This window comes from Panicum virgatum, chromosome 9N (genome assembly GCF_016808335.1).
Source record: "Panicum virgatum strain AP13 chromosome 9N, P.virgatum_v5, whole genome shotgun sequence".
NCBI classification, from domain to species: domain Eukaryota; kingdom Viridiplantae; phylum Streptophyta; class Magnoliopsida; order Poales; family Poaceae; genus Panicum; species Panicum virgatum.
This window is the reverse complement of record NC_053153.1, coordinates 29,933,654-29,949,263: the sequence shown is the minus strand read 5'-3', so window position 1 is coordinate 29,949,263 and position 15,610 is coordinate 29,933,654. Positions and strand designations below refer to the sequence as shown.

Here is a 15,610-nt window from a genome sequence, read left to right as displayed (position 1 = left end):
GAGCATGCTGATGCTCTTTGAGGACTGGCCAAGCTTAAAAACGGAAAAGCCAAGGCTCCAGAACAACCCAGTGATTCAATCTATGAGAAATCCTGGATCAAGGAGCCTGAGAGGCTGACTCCTGCCCAATCATGGCTACACTGGATGAACGAAAACGCCCTCCGTGTTGAGATGGGCATCCCGCTTCTCACTCACCCAAAGCATACATACTCTAAAATCGGTGGCCTAACCGATTCCGAATCCGATTACTCTTCCAACTCGGAGGATGAGCTGGATAATCTAATCCAGTACAGCAAGCAAGTCGAGTCCAACTCGGCCAAGAACTCCAAGTCTGATCAGGACTCTCTCCCTAACCTGATCATATATGTAACCCCGCAAGGACGGACAGTACATCTAGGGAAGGCTTAAGATCCCAACGCTTCCGTCCCACAGCCAGTGGATCTGCCCTACCAACAGAGCACTCCTTTAGACCCATCCTCAAGCAAACAAAACCAAGAAGTCCAAGACCTATGCCATGAAATCCTCATGGCTCATATCACCGAAGAACCCAAGAGCGATCCCACGGAGCGTCTCAACCTTGTCGACTACAATTCCGATGATTTTGATGAGTACCTTTCCGACAACATGGAAACCAGTCCTCCTACAATCACAAAAGCCCAAGTTACTACCAAGGAGAATCTACATGCTCCTCCTCCTCCTCCAGCGGTGACCGTCACCGTCCAACTGGACGAGCAGCATCCAGCAGAAGATCTCTATGAACGTCGTCGCCAGCTCCACTAGAAGAGGGCGTCAGATGTCAGCGCCTCGCTAACAGCCTACAGGAACAGCAAGGCGACAACTACAACTACTCCAACTGCGACCTCCGCAGTGTGATCAACATTGGGCGCGATGCGCGCAACATCATGATCTCATGGAGAAAGGAACGGGAGGAAGTCGAGTCATACATCCCTTCTTCCAACTACAGCATCCCGCCAAAGGCTTCCTCATCCTTCAAGATGCACAAGCCGGCAACCACCAGCACCCATCCTCAAGGTAAACTATGCACCCAACATCAAGGTGAATCGTCTCAGAGCGGAAACAGGATCAACAAAGTACTGCTACGCAAGTGCTTTATCCACCCAAAGAGCTCTCACACGATCTTCCAGTGTGACTCACTCCGCAAGGCCCTTGGGGCACTTCTCCTGAAGGAGACCCTACCAATAAATCTAGTCGACCTATGCATCGACTAGTTCTACCTCGAATTTAGTCGACCACCACATCGACTAAGTTCTTTTCTTCGAATAAGTTTTATTCAGTCATGTAAACCATTTCTCACGTCCAACGAGTAAGGAGTAGGTCTTAAGAGTCAGAGTCCGTCATTTTACAGTTATCATAATTTCGACAAATCCAAATAAAGTTGATTCCTCATATATCGACTACTTGGCTCTCGCTCACACAACCAATACCCCATCTCGAAAGTCTTGCTCAGCTTTAGAGCAGCTATCGAGTAGTTTTATGGTTCATACTCGAGTGCTTTTTGGGCATTTACGTCTTGGGCAACCCGACGAGGTTCGTACCTAACAGTTCTGTCCTAAAAGACACTCTAGTCCTCCGGAAGGACAACCTACTTGCCCTGCTCGAGTAGGTCTTGAATACTCTTTCGGTACCTTCATCTTGGACAACCCGACGGGGTTAGTACCTAACAGACTGGCCCTAAGAGTTACTCCAGTCCTTGGTTAAAAGGACACCTTACTCGCCTTGCTCGAGTAAGTTTTGGATATCCCTTTGACATTTACGTCTTGGGCAACCCGACGGGGTTCGTACCTAACAGTTCTGTCTTACGGATTACTCCAGTCCTTGGTTAAAAGGACACCTTACTCGCCCTACTCGAGTAAGTTTTGGATATCCCTTCGACATTTACGTCTTGGGCAACCCGACGGGGTTCGTACCTAACAGTTCTATCTTACAGATTACTCTAGTCCTTGGTTAAAAGGACACCTTACTCGCCCTGCTCGAGTAAGTTTTGGATATCCCTTCGACATTTACGTCTTGGGCAGCCCGACGGGGTTCGTACCTAATAGTTCTGTCTTACAGATTACTCCAGTCCTTGGTTAAAGGACACCCTACTCGCTGGCTCGAGTAGGTCTTGGATACTCTTTCGGCACCATCGTCTTGGACAACCCGACGGGGTTAGTACCTAACAGACTTGCCTTAGAGTTACTCCAGTCCTCAAGTAGGACACCTTACTCGCCCTGCTCGAGTAAATTTAGGGTGTTTCTAGAATATTCACGTTCTGGTTAACTCGACGGAGTTCAATCCTAACAGTCCTATTCTAGAAATCAATCCAGTCCATTAATGGGACATACTACTCGATACGATCGTGTAGTTTGGATATTCTCGCAAATAGTTGCATACTATCTGGGTAACCAAACAAGGTCTATCCTAACTGGTCAACTACGTAAACCCTTCAAGGAGTACAGATGAGTTCTTAATACTCTAAAATAAGTCGACACAAGTTTCCCGCTTGCTTAGTTTACTATGGGAATCTCCGATACAGAATCTTTTTGCCTCGGGTACTTGACGGGTACTACCCGCTTGCTTGAGGAACTAAAGAAACTCCTGTCTTCCCTCAGTACTCTAAGTAGTTGCCGAGAGCTGTCTGTCTTCTTATCTATCGAGAAATTTCTTAAAACTCCTAAATACTCAATAAGAGTTCTTCCCCCATTTGGACAACAAAGTCCGCATTAGCAGCATGCTAATTGAAAAATTTCCTCCATAAAAGGAAATCTATTCTAAGCTACGACTTCTTTCATCTTCTAGTGCTATCCCCACTTGGTTAATCCCGAGGGATTCAATCCTAACCGGTCAGCACTATAGTTTCAAAACCATACAAGCTCGATTATATTCGAGAAAATCTTGCCACCCAAGGCACCTACGCATACAATTCCTTGTATCTGCTTTTACGACTGAGTGGGCCCGATGCTACCTACACTCAGGACCCACGAGTACAACCACTCGACACAACAAAGGATTCCACAATCGTACCACCAAGTACTTAACACTACCCAAATTTCCAACATTTGTTCAAAGTACTTCTGGCTCACACGCCAACTCAATTACAAGAAAAGCTTAAGGAGACTCTGCCCTGCTCAAGGTTTCTACAATCTGATCAGCCACCCCGGAAGTTTTCGCCAAATACTGACGGAACTGATCATCAGAATAGCTAGCCTTGGCTCCTTGTCCAAGAGCATCCAGACGAGTGGTTGGCCAATAAGATTTCACCAGCCCAAGTACGTGACCTACGTACTGGCGGGTGATGTGGGAGATAAACCTCTTGAAGGCTCCAAGCACCCTGCGAAGCCTCACAGCCAGTGTTAGCGGCTCACCTCCATCCTTTTTGTGGGATATCCATGGCCTCCGTCACCTCCAGGGCGGCATCTCTGACCTCTTTAAGCTCCACGAGCTCCTGCTGCATCGAGTCTCGAGACTCTGATTAAGTCTTGAGTTGTTGCAGCATTGATGCTGCTTCTCGGTCAGAGTCCTCCTTAATCTTCTTAAGCTTCTCTATCTCATCTACGTTTCGGTACATAAGAATCTTTAAATCCAGTACCAAGCTTTCCTAAATCTCTAAAGATTTGGCACAAGCTGTGTACTCAATAGAAAGAAAATCTTATAAACACTAAGCAGATCTACTAGTTGATTGCATATCAAATGCCAAAGACTAACCTTTTTTGGACTGGGAAAGCTTCTTCAGCCTTCCCTCAAGAGCAGTTTTCTCAGACGAGAGTTTTTTTAACCCTCTTCTTGAGAGCATTTAGCTCTGTTTCATCCTAGGACTGGCCACCCTTCCGTCCCAGTGCTTCCTGCAAAAACAAAAAAGATAAGTATACTACTCGATCTACTACAAAAACTACTCGAGGTATTCGACTACTTACTTCCAGTAGCTTGAGAGCATGCTCCACCTTCTCTCGTGGCAAGTCACTTCCCGATGTGATTTGGGAAGTACTTGCCACAACCACAACCCTCTTGGGCACTTCTTCAATTCTTCCTACAGTATTCCCTGTGACTTGGGAATCTAAAGGAAGAACATGCTACTTAATCACACTAAGGGCAAATAAAAGGATACCTTTCCTACAAGGCACTACAAGCTTACCTGCAGGGGTCTCCGTAGGCTATTTATCATCGCCTCCCTCAGGAAGGTTCTCGTCTTCTCCTCCTTCTGGAAGCTTGCTTCTGTCACCTTCTGGGATTTCGTCATTGCCCCTCTCCAAGTTCAGCAATGGAGAATCCAAAAGCATAGCGTTGGCCATCGCCTCCGCATCATGAGCACTCATCTCAGGAGTATTTGGGGGCTTCTCCAGCCCCGACTGGGAAGCTGAGTGGCTCTCAGCCTCCACGTCCTCTTCCGGGACTGCATCTCTGCAAAGATGAGGTAGTTAAAAAACTACTAGACTCAAAAACAGATCCTATGGCTACAAGTTCTAAGGAACTTACGTGGGAGCTCTTATTAGGGTAAACCCCTTGATGCCAAATTTGCAGGCAGGCTTTGTGATCACGGCTAGCTTACCCGCATCGACGGTTTTATCTACTTCGGAATTACTTGCTGAAGGAGTAGCTCCGATCCCACTTGATGGGTCTACTATGGTGGAGGGGACAGTCTGTCCCACCGCAGTATCATCCCCAGATGATGATATCCGCGGCATTTTAGCCGCCGGACTTTGAAAAAGTAAAGCACAATTAGCAAATCAATATCAAAAGTACTCGATTCTAAAGACAACCAGCTACTTACCTAATGGCTGTAGTTTGGGAGGAACCGTGACGCTTCCTTGCCACAGTTCGAGTACTCCTACGCTGCACAGATTGGGTATCAGTGCTTGGAGTAGGGCTGAGATCCCTATCACTCTCCTTTCAGCTTCCTCCTCATCTGCATAATCAAAATTATACATAAGTATTGTTCGTATGAAACTTCATATGGACATATTTATACTTGAGTAATAGATTGAGAAATTCGGAAGAACAAAAGGGCGAATAAATGCTTGGTAGCAAAGGACTACTTTTAAAGTGCTCCACGTCCTTCTATAGAAAACAAATCCTATCAGGTTCACACTAAGGTAAAATACTCGATTTCTACGCATCGACTACTCTTATCAAGTACCTGCTTTGGAGGATTCCCAGCAAAAAATGTACCTGGAACAACTGGAATTTTCTTTACATTCTTCAGAAGTCGTTGTACTCGACTAAAAACTACATCATTCGAGATCTCTTCCTGTGAGAATCTTGACGAATCAGTTGTTCCTTGGTACTGAAACCCAGGCGAGTCCCGAGCCTGCAATGGCTGGATTCTTCACTTCATCTAGTCAAACATGACTGCTTCCCCAGTCAACATATTCTACCTTAGAACGGCAATTCATTCGAGAAGTTGTGGGATCTGACTCTCATCGACTGGTTTTTTATTCCATTCAGGCCTCTGAATTGGAGGGCCTGGAGAAATTGGTGGAAAGTTTCCTAACCGGTTCTCGACATAGAACCATTTGGGTTTCCACTCGATCACCTTATTATTAAGACTATATGAGATATACTCTCTATGTTTCCCTTGCCTAAGTTGGAGACCCGCACCTCCTACTACATCTAAGATGTAGGAGTCGACGTAGGAGTCGGGTTGAGGCTTCAAATGGAAAAAGAATTGGAAAATCTCAAAATGGGGCTTGATGTCCAGGAAAGCTTCGCACAAATGCATGAAGATAGAAATTATAACAAAAGAATTGGGGGTCAGATGATGCAGCTGGATCCTGTAGTAGTGCAGGAGTCCAGAAAAGAAAGAAGAACAAGGAAACCCCAATCCCCATTCCAAGAATGAGGTGAAAGTAACAACTTTCCCCGTATTTTCATACGGATGATCTCTTCCCAAGGCAGGACGCCTTTGGACAGTAGATCTGGGAACCAAAAGGCCCTGTTTCACTAAAGATTCCAAGTCAGATTGGGAACACTTACTAGTGTTCCAGCCTTCATCGAGGGTTGGTTCCGCAACCGCATCCTTCCCCTTGGTCGCCTTTTTGGGAGCCATCCGGAAATCTATGGATCGCTTCACACGCTTACATTGGCAGAAACCCTAGGGCGAAAGTGGGGAGCAAAGGGGAGCAAGAACTCTAGATCTAGGGGCTTGAGAGCGAAAACAGATCTAAGGCAGTAAAAACAAGTGGCGGCCGATGGGGTAAAACGTAAGTTACCGTTTCGTTTTCTAGTAGCGGTGGCAGCATGGTAAAAACTTTCAGTAGGCCAATAGTCCGTTGCAAATCGCGGAAACAACGGGATTTTAAAGAGGCATTTCTTTTTCTGAGATTACATTCTCGAAAAAGAAAACACTCACATTCCTAGTCGACTACTCGACTCTTCTTTCCTTAACTGGGATTACATTCCAGAATAAGGATAAGTACTCGACATAGTACAACTACTCGATATTACAATTCGAGTACTTTTTACATAACTTTACAAATGACTCGGGTCTGCACGCACACTTCTTGGCTTCCTGAGAAGTCTGTTGCAGTTAGATCGGCCCGAGGCCGTGACAAAGTACAAAATTGTTATTCCCATCAAGGGAATAATGATACTCGTATTCTGGGAGAAACGTTTCAAGAGTATGGAGGCAGATTATAGTAATCACCTCGCAAGTCCTCTTGTAGCATCTTCTGGATAAACTTCTCCTTCTCCTAGAATACATTGTGGCAAGATTAAGCTTCTCCGCTAGAGATGTCAATTCTTGGGCACCCAGAAATAGGCAACCCCAAGGATGTGACACAACAAGACTCAACCCAGCGACCCCAAATCTGCCTCATTGGACGATGCAAGGACATGATGTCCAAAATGGATCCGATGAGAGCATTGGGGATGCAGGATGAGGTAGCCGGGACTTTCCCTGTCACTCGCAAGTTCTCTTCTAGCATCTTTTGCTGGAACGAACTATACAAATCTCAGGAGGGCGAGAGCAAGAGCACCAAGGATAAGTGTTGACATTTCTTAGTGCAATCACCAGGAATGGTTAATCCTTAGCAACATCACCAGAAATGCCTGTTGGCAGTCCTTAGTGCAATCACTAGAAATGAGGGCACCGAACCCATCCAAGCAACTGCACCCAAGGGGTGCCACTCTCGTGGTATAATTAATACGATTACAGATGGATCCGCAAGTGTACGGATATACCGTTGTAGCATTTCACCCGAAGAGTAAGGGTATCATCATTTATTTGTGTCCCAAAGGACGGCAGTGGCAAAGGTATTGTACTCAACATTAACCATGACATTGTGCCTCAAGCAATAGGCAATACTCTAACAGGGGTAAGTACAGATAAAGAATAAGCAAGGGTAATGCGACACAGCACACATTCACACTCCAAGAGGAAGGAATAAAGGAGAGAAACTATAAAACAAAGAACTACTCTATCCTACATCAAGTCAGCTGGAGCTTACGCTAGGTTAGGTGTCCTAGCACTTCTATCCAAAGCTGGGGTCATGTTAGATCATGGTTAGGACTGCAGGTGCCAGGAAAATGGGATAGTGGGGAGAAGGTCCCGCTCCGGAGTACATCCAGTCCTGTTACCTCTTTGCATGAACTCCTACACCGAACCCGAACATCGGGGAGTTCACTAAATGCAACACCACTGTTACGCCAGACGGACAGGGCTGTCACCACCTACCGTCTACCCCAGTCACACTGTGGAGCACGGTCATATCCGAAGGATCCCGCATACCCGAGCACCACGCTCGTGTATGAAGTCACTACTCTAGTGCCCCCTGGTCACCCACCCTTCGGATGGACGAGTAAACCACTAGAGCAAGCCCGAAAGCACAACGAACCTCTATCCATACCCGGATCATCTGGCCTAACCAAGACCGTAGCATAACTTATGAATGAACTAAGCATGGATTGATAAAGGGTCATTTTGATCCATGCCACTACAATTTCTTGAAGTTGGATTTCATGTTGAAATCCATGCCATTGAGTGGCATGATTTTGATCCATGCCATTTTGATCCATGCCATTGATGGGTCATATAAACCATCAAGATAGTAAAGCAACCATGGCAAAACTCTATATTATGAATAGAAGTCTGACAAGTCGGATAGAAAGCCATAGCAGGAGCCGAGGATTGCTCAACGACCCCGAGGACGACTTGCTCGCTAGAACTAGCCTAGCTCCACTACCTAGCTAAGAGAGCAAGAGAGAGGAGAGCCTTCTTGGAGAGAATGGAATGAAGTGTGTGTGTGTGTGTGTGTGAGGGGTGAGAGGGGGTCCTATTTATACTAGTGGAGGTCGGTTCCCGCCAAATGCACGTATGGAAGGTAATCAGGAGACTTGGGGCCGACTCCGCCTCGAAATGCACCTGGACGGGAGGCTGGCCCCACCTGGCCGCCTCTCATCCTTATCCTTCTCTAGCAGGCTGACATGTGGGCCCTGATATCTTTCCTTGTATGCATTATGCGTGGCGCGCCCGTTTGTTCTGCCAGATGAGCCCTCCTTGTAAGTGGGCGACGCCGGACGCGATATTCTGCGTAGTTGTATGGTGTCTGCTGCGTGTTTTCGTCTTATTTCGCTCCTGCTCATCTGAAATGTACAAAACTCGAAAACAACTGTGGGGCAAGGTTAGTGATACAAATATGCGAGTAAGGCATGCAGTTTTCCTTTATTATTGAGTATAGTTGACGGGTGAAAATGGCACTTAAGCACCGTCAAGAACTCCCCCAAGCTAGCCCTTTGCTCGTCCCGAGCAAAGTTTTAGACTTAGGTTGTTGATCAGGAGTTGCTACAATATCGCATTCCTGACTTATGCCCAAGGCACAACCGAGTGTTCTTACCTTTATTCTGAATAAGTTGGCCTTGTTCGTACCTTTTACCTTACTCCTGTGGGGCTTATAGCATCATCCTCATCTTTGGCGGTTGAGGGTCAGAACGGCTTGTAGAGTACCACTTACCACTCTTTGTTCAATCGTCAATCCGGAGGTTTTATAAAGTTTTGGAAAAGAAATTTGTAAGTTCCTCGGGTGATCTCTCGGATCGCTCAAATGTGATTCATTCCTTACCAAGGATTTTTTTATGTGCCTTTCTTTTTCCACCCTACTTCTAATGGCTTCTTTTTGGTGGATCTGTAGGTATGGAGGATATGATGGCAACCTTGCTTCTCATATTTCGCTAAGTCAAAGACCGGATCCAAAGGAGAAACAAGTCATAAGCCTTGATCAAGATGTGCAAGTGTGTAGATATTTTTGGTGGATGATGGATGAGAACTCCTTTATATGAATTCTCTTTCCCTTGTAATGTTTTTGGTATGGGCTATATTTTCTTTTTCTCTCTCTCTTTTTTTTTGACACACCTTGTGGGTGTGTGGCATACCTTCTTTGGGTATACATCTTTTCTTTTTTTTTGACATGCCTTGTGGGCATGTGGCATACCTTCTTTGGGTATGCATCTTTTATTTCTTTTTGTATAGCCCATACATTATGATGATAACTTTGGAGAGAGATAAACATGGCACATCTTGGAGTTTTATTTGTGGATGGATGGGTGATGTACTTGCTATCTTCTAGGTGTAGAAGTATAGCATGTGAGTGGACGTGTATGTGATCTTGATCATGGGCGTATGAAGTGATTCTCTCAAAGGGTCACAACAATTTGACAAAGCTCAATGAGAGTTCAAGTTGCATATATGGAAAGGTTTTTTTTTTGAAAGTTGTAACTCATTTGGCTTTGGATGAGAATTGCATATCACCGAGGAACTTTATTTTATTTTTGTATTTTTGAAAAGAAATACTCCGGATATCAAGCATCACATAGGAGAAGATCATAGCAACTCTTTTCAGCCATATCATAACCCACAACAACCTAGATTCGAATTCTGCTTTTCGCTACCCACAAGTTTCAAGTTTAAGGTTTGAACATCTAGCCACCAAACTCAGAACTTAGGGAGAGCACAAGGTTGTAACTAGGCATATGAAAGGAACTAACAGAGCAACTATTCATCATCTCAACAAGGAAAAACTACACATGCTTACTACACATACTGGAAAGCAAGTAAATATTTTTGGGTTTTTAAAGGTTTTGTCAATTTTTATTTGATTTTAGTTATGCGAATTTTTATGGATTTTCAGAATTTTGTAAATTTTTGTTTGGTTTCATGCAAGGTCTTGAAAGCAGTAAAGATAGAGTTTGATACAATGTACCTCTCATGGGGGTCCTCCCCCAAGCTAGCTTCAGGCTCACTGCTGCTGCTTGGGATTAAACCCAGCCTAACGGTAGTAGGCCCTCCACTCCTCCTGGGATTGCTGCTGTTGCTGCTCCAGGTTGCGGATCCTCTCACCTGTGTATCGTTGCCAGTTTTGAGTTGACTCGATGTGCTGGCCCAGCGACTCGTCGATGTTGGTGGTGCGCACGTTCAGCTCGCCTATCTTCCGAGTCAGAGTGGCGAAGTATCTGGATGAAGCTATACGTCGCGGGGGATCACTGGAGCTGGAACTGGTGGACCGGTGCCCTGAGGCCTGCCATGCCCATTCGATGGAGCTGGCACTCTGCCATGACGAACCTCCAGCCTCATATTGTTGTGGTTGAGGCTGAGGTTGCTACTGCATGAACTCCTCCCTTCTAGCCCTGCTTCTTGTAACCCTGCCAGAAAGACCAGAAACACTATGCCTGCGGCTCTCCTATTGTGGAACAAGAGGGATGGTCAGCGAACGGTAGTTATACAAATGATACCCCGCGTTTGGCAACGGGATTTCATTTGCATAACCAAGCGAAAAGAAAATCAAGGAGTCATCCGGGCCTTTCTTGAGCGTGTGTCCTTGAACCAAGTATGCCTCATCGATCATAACACGGGGCTCCTCAATGAAAGGAACGGGGTTCCCGTCTAAGATTCCCATGTTTGATGCGATGTGGGTAACCAAAGAAGTGCATTCAATAGGACCCATCATCCGAAAATTTATGAGCCATTGCTTAACCATTGCTTGTGCAGGGGAGATTCGGATTTTGTTGACCATGGCGTATAATATCATCAACTCATCGTTCCGTACTGGCTGTGGATCATCTCTTGGAAAGATAGTGATAGCCACCCACTTGTGCATCAAACGAAGAGTCAGATTTTGAATGTCATTGCACCAAGGTGCAAACTTGCCATGAACAACTTGACCCGAAATCAAACCCCAAAACTCATGTCGATCAAAACCGTAGCAAGCTTTTTCAAGGGAAACTGGCAAGCGTGCGCTAAAACCAAGGAGGTGACTGAAATTTCTCCAATTAAAATAGTGTTCAACTCCAAAAAGTCGGAAAGAAACACCATCGTCCACCTCCCGAAGAGTGCAAGGAAACTGGATGGTGAGGAGACGAGAACCATTCTCCTCAACGGGCACAAAACCATCCCATCCAACCGCATGCCAAACACGAGCGAAGTCAACATCCATACCTGTTTTTTCGGGAAGGTCCGGATCAAAGGCTCTGGTATGACCAAAGCTACGATTCTTGATCATGGCATAGGCTTGACGCTCGCAGTCATCTTGTAAGTCGAGGTATGGTGCATCATCTTCATCTATCTCCATGTCCTCGGCTTGCGGTTCTGCAGCTTGCTCCTCGAACTATTCTTCTAGTTCGTCTTGCTCATAATCCATTGTAGTCGGTGTTGGTGCAGGTTCGGGGGAATGATGAGAGCTCGACTCGCCCTGCGAACGGGACGAGCCCAACCTCGTCATCCTCTTGAGAGCTCTGGAAATTTTCCGCCCTGCACCTCTCATGCTTGCAACAAGAACGAACAAGAACGAACGGGAACAACTCGATTCGGGTTACGTTAGTGAAATGAAAATGAAACTCTTACCCAAAAGTTGTTCCTCCAAATATGTGATCAATCTTGCAGCAAAGAAATGAGAGAGAGTGTTCTTGCAATCAAACTTGAGTCAAAATCCAAAGGAAACCCGAGCAAGAATGTGTGAGAGGGAGTGAGAGTGGAGAGAGTGAGCATGAGAGCTCATCACCCCTCTCTCGGCCTGTATTTAAAGGAATTTGGGCGAGTGCACCCGAGGAATAGCCAGGCACAATGGTCAGGTAGCCGTTGGAGAAGGTGGGGCCCATGATCTGTTGGTACTAGGTCGGCCGACCTGTGGGGTCGGCCGTCCCCAGTGTGGGCCCCCTGGTGCCCTTCTTTGGCCAGATGCTTCCTCAACGGTTATGAACTTTGGAAATATGGTGCACGGCCAAAAGTTCGCTCGAAAAGATGTCCAAATTATTTTTCCCAAAGGATTTTTATACTCAGAAAATATTTTTGATCTTTTTGTAAAAAGGAAAAAATGCTAGAAAAATTCCAGCATGCGGAATTTTTTTTGAAAATTTCAAACATGTAGTGGAGAAAAACAAATAAGGTGCAAAGAAAATGTTGAAAAGCGGATGAAACAAACATGAGATAAATACCAATTTACCTTTGGCAAGGGCACGTCGTTTAAAGTCCGACGTGCACGACTTTTCTCCATCGTTCTTACCATCCGTCGGCTTGTCCTAGAGATCTGGATGAGGCCGAACTCTCGACCTTCCGCCACACCTTCTTTTCCTTCTTCTTTCTTTTAGGTGTGGAGGGTTGTTGTTCTGGCTGGGGTTCTGGTGCACCCTAGAGTGCTTGCCCTTCACTGTCTTGTTGGATCATGATGCGCTGCTCTTCCTTCTTCTTGAACCTGAAAAATATATCCTCCCTTCCGACACGGAAACGGATTTCTCCCTTTCCAACATCGATCCTTGCCTTAGCAGACCTTAGAAAAGGTCGCCCAAGTACGAGGTCGAATCCGAGGTCGCCCTCCATATCCATTACCACAATGTCGGCAAGGACGAAGGAGTCTCGTACTCGTACGAAAATGTGTTCGGCTATCCCTTCAGGATACCGAATGCTTGAATCTGCAATCTGTACGAGCATAGTTGTTGGGGAAAGAGCAGGATATTCAAGTGCTTCATATATTACCTTGGGCATTATATTCACGCTTGCCCCCAGATCGCATAGGCATTGCTCGAAGTGTTTGATGTAGATCGAGCAGCTGATCATGGGGACCCCTGGATCCTCTTGCACCGCTGCCACCATGCCATCCCAAACGTCGTTCCTTGGGGGATAGTACCTACCCGCGTGGTTATTGCATGGTGGCCTCCGGGACGAGTTATCCCGTCCGGTAGACACCATGCTGACATTTTCAACGGGAGACTCGGGTTGCCCCGGGATCTTCCCGCTCTCAACAGCAGGCAACGAAGCAGCAATTTGTGCAAGTTGGGTTTCGATCATTTTGTTGAAACTTAACTGGTTTTTAAGAGTTGAAGACAAAATTTCAAGCTTGACATTTAAACTTTCCAGGGATTTGTCATTGGCCAAAAGCTTTTTATTTATATTTTCGTTGATTTTAACTTGGCCAAGAATAAGTTCTCTCAAGGGAGGTTGGTTTGAATTGAAATTTGAATTGAAAGAAGAGTTGTAATTATTACCTCCCTGAAAAGGTGGACGTGGCTGGTTCCACCCCTGGCCTCCTTGTTGTGGACGGTACCCGTTGTTGTTGTTGTTGAGGTAGGCGCAGTCTTCACAGGTTTCGGGGCAGTCGTTCCCTGAGTGTCCATCATTATCACATACTTCGCACGTGAAGTGCAATTCCATGGTACGAGCATAGTTTTCTCTATGCTTCTTGAATTCGGCCCTTTCGCCGAGATGCTTCAGTAGGAGGTCCAGTTTGGCAAAGATCATATCCGTCTCCTTGATGGTATGCGTGCCCTTGGTGCGGGGTTGGAGTTGTTCATTGCTCCACCCCTGATTGGAGACCATCTTCTCGACCAATGCTTTGGATTTGGCTATGGTCAGGTCGAGGAAGGCTCCTCCAGCAGCGGCATCAATATTGGCTCGAGATGTCGTTGTGAACCTGTTGTAGAAGCTTTGCAGGACGAGCCACTCATCCATGCCATGATGAGGACATGCCAGGATGTATTCCTGCAGCCTCTCCCAAGCTTCTGGGATGGATTCCATCCCTGTCTGCTGGAAACTTGAAATTCTCCTGCGCAGGGCATTTGTTTTGCCCAACGGGAAGAATTTTGCGAGGAACTCCTTGGAGCATTTGGCCCAGGTGTCAATGTCCTTTTCTTTATAAAACCACTGTTTCGCCTTCCCTAGGAGGGAAAAGGGAAACAGATGAAGCTTGACAACGTCAGCTGCGACACCCCATATAACAATGGTGTCGCAAGGCTCCAGAAAATTCTGCAATTGTGCATTTGCGTCCTCGTTCGGCTTGCCACAGAATGGGCTAGCCTGCACCATATTGATGAGGCTTGATTTTAGCTCAAAGTTCACATCCCCGACATTGATGTTGGGGCCAGTGGCCACATTGTCGGTGGAGGGGACAGAGAACTCGCGGAGAGTCTTTTCAGCCATAGCCTCAAGAACGAGTGGTGCTTCTGAAATGGGTTCCTGTGCCAGGAGGATAGCGAGAGGAGGAACGACACGAGGTCGTGCCCTTCTCACGAGGGAGAAACCGGTCATACACTACCCCTGTCTTCTTTCAAATCAAAAATGAAAGAAGACATAAAGTGACATAGCCTGAAAGAGTAAAGACTATATCCTGAGTACAAGGTCGAAGTTAATATCAGCACAATATCTTTGTTCACATGCCATCCCCGGCAACGGTGCCAGAAATGCTTGTTGACATTTCTTAGTGCAATCACTAGGAATGGTTAATACTTAGCAACAGCGCCAGAAATGCCTGTTGGCAGTCCTTAGTGCAATCACTAGAAATGAGGGCGCCGAACCCATCCTAGCAACTGCACCTAAGGGGTGCCACTCTCGTGGTATAATCAATACGATTACAGATGGATCCGCAAGCGCACGGATATACCGTTGTAGCATTTCACCCGGAGAGTAAGGGAATCGTCATTTATTTGTGTCCCAAAGGACGGCAGCGGCAAAGGTATTGTACTCAACATTAACCATGACATTGTGCCTCAAGCAATAGGCAATACTCTAACAGGGGTAAGTACAGATAAAGAATACGCAAGGGTAATGCGACACAGCACACATCCACACTCCAAGAGGAAGGAATAAAAGAGAGAAACTATAAAACAAAGAACTACTCTATCCTACGTCAAGTCAGCTGGAGCTTAGGCTAGGTTAGGCGTCCTAGCGCTTCTATCCAAAGCTGGGGTCATTTTAGATCATGGTTAGGACTGCAGGTGCCAGGAAAATGGGATAGCAGGGAGAAGGTCCCGCACTGGAGTACATCCAGTCCCGTTACCTCTTTGCATGAACTCCTACACCGAACCTGAATGTCGGGGAGTACGCTAAACGCAACACCGCTATTACGCCGGAAGGACAGGGCTGTCACCACCTGCTGTCTACCCCAGTCACACCGTGGAGCACGGTCATATCTGAAGGATCCCGCATACCCGAGCACCCCGCTCGTGTATGAAGTCACTACTCTAGTGCCCCCAGGTCTCGCACCCTTCGGATGGATGAGTAAAACACTAGAGCAAGCCCGAAAGCACAACGAACCTCTATCCGTACCCAGATCATCTGGCCTAACCAAGACCGTAGCATAACTTATGAACGAACTAAGCATGGATTGATAAACTATCAAGATAGTAAAGCAACCAT

General features: G+C 46.3%; 1 non-coding gene across 1 annotated transcript; it reads left to right on the top strand.

Annotated features, from left to right (window-relative positions):
- Positions 1-13,925: 13,925 nt before the first annotated feature.
- LOC120693706 lies at positions 13,926-14,029 on the top strand. Its single transcript, XR_005683160.1, has one exon. It is a non-coding gene; the product is annotated as a small nucleolar RNA R71 (small nucleolar RNA).
- The last annotated feature ends 1,581 nt before the right edge of the window (positions 14,030-15,610 follow it).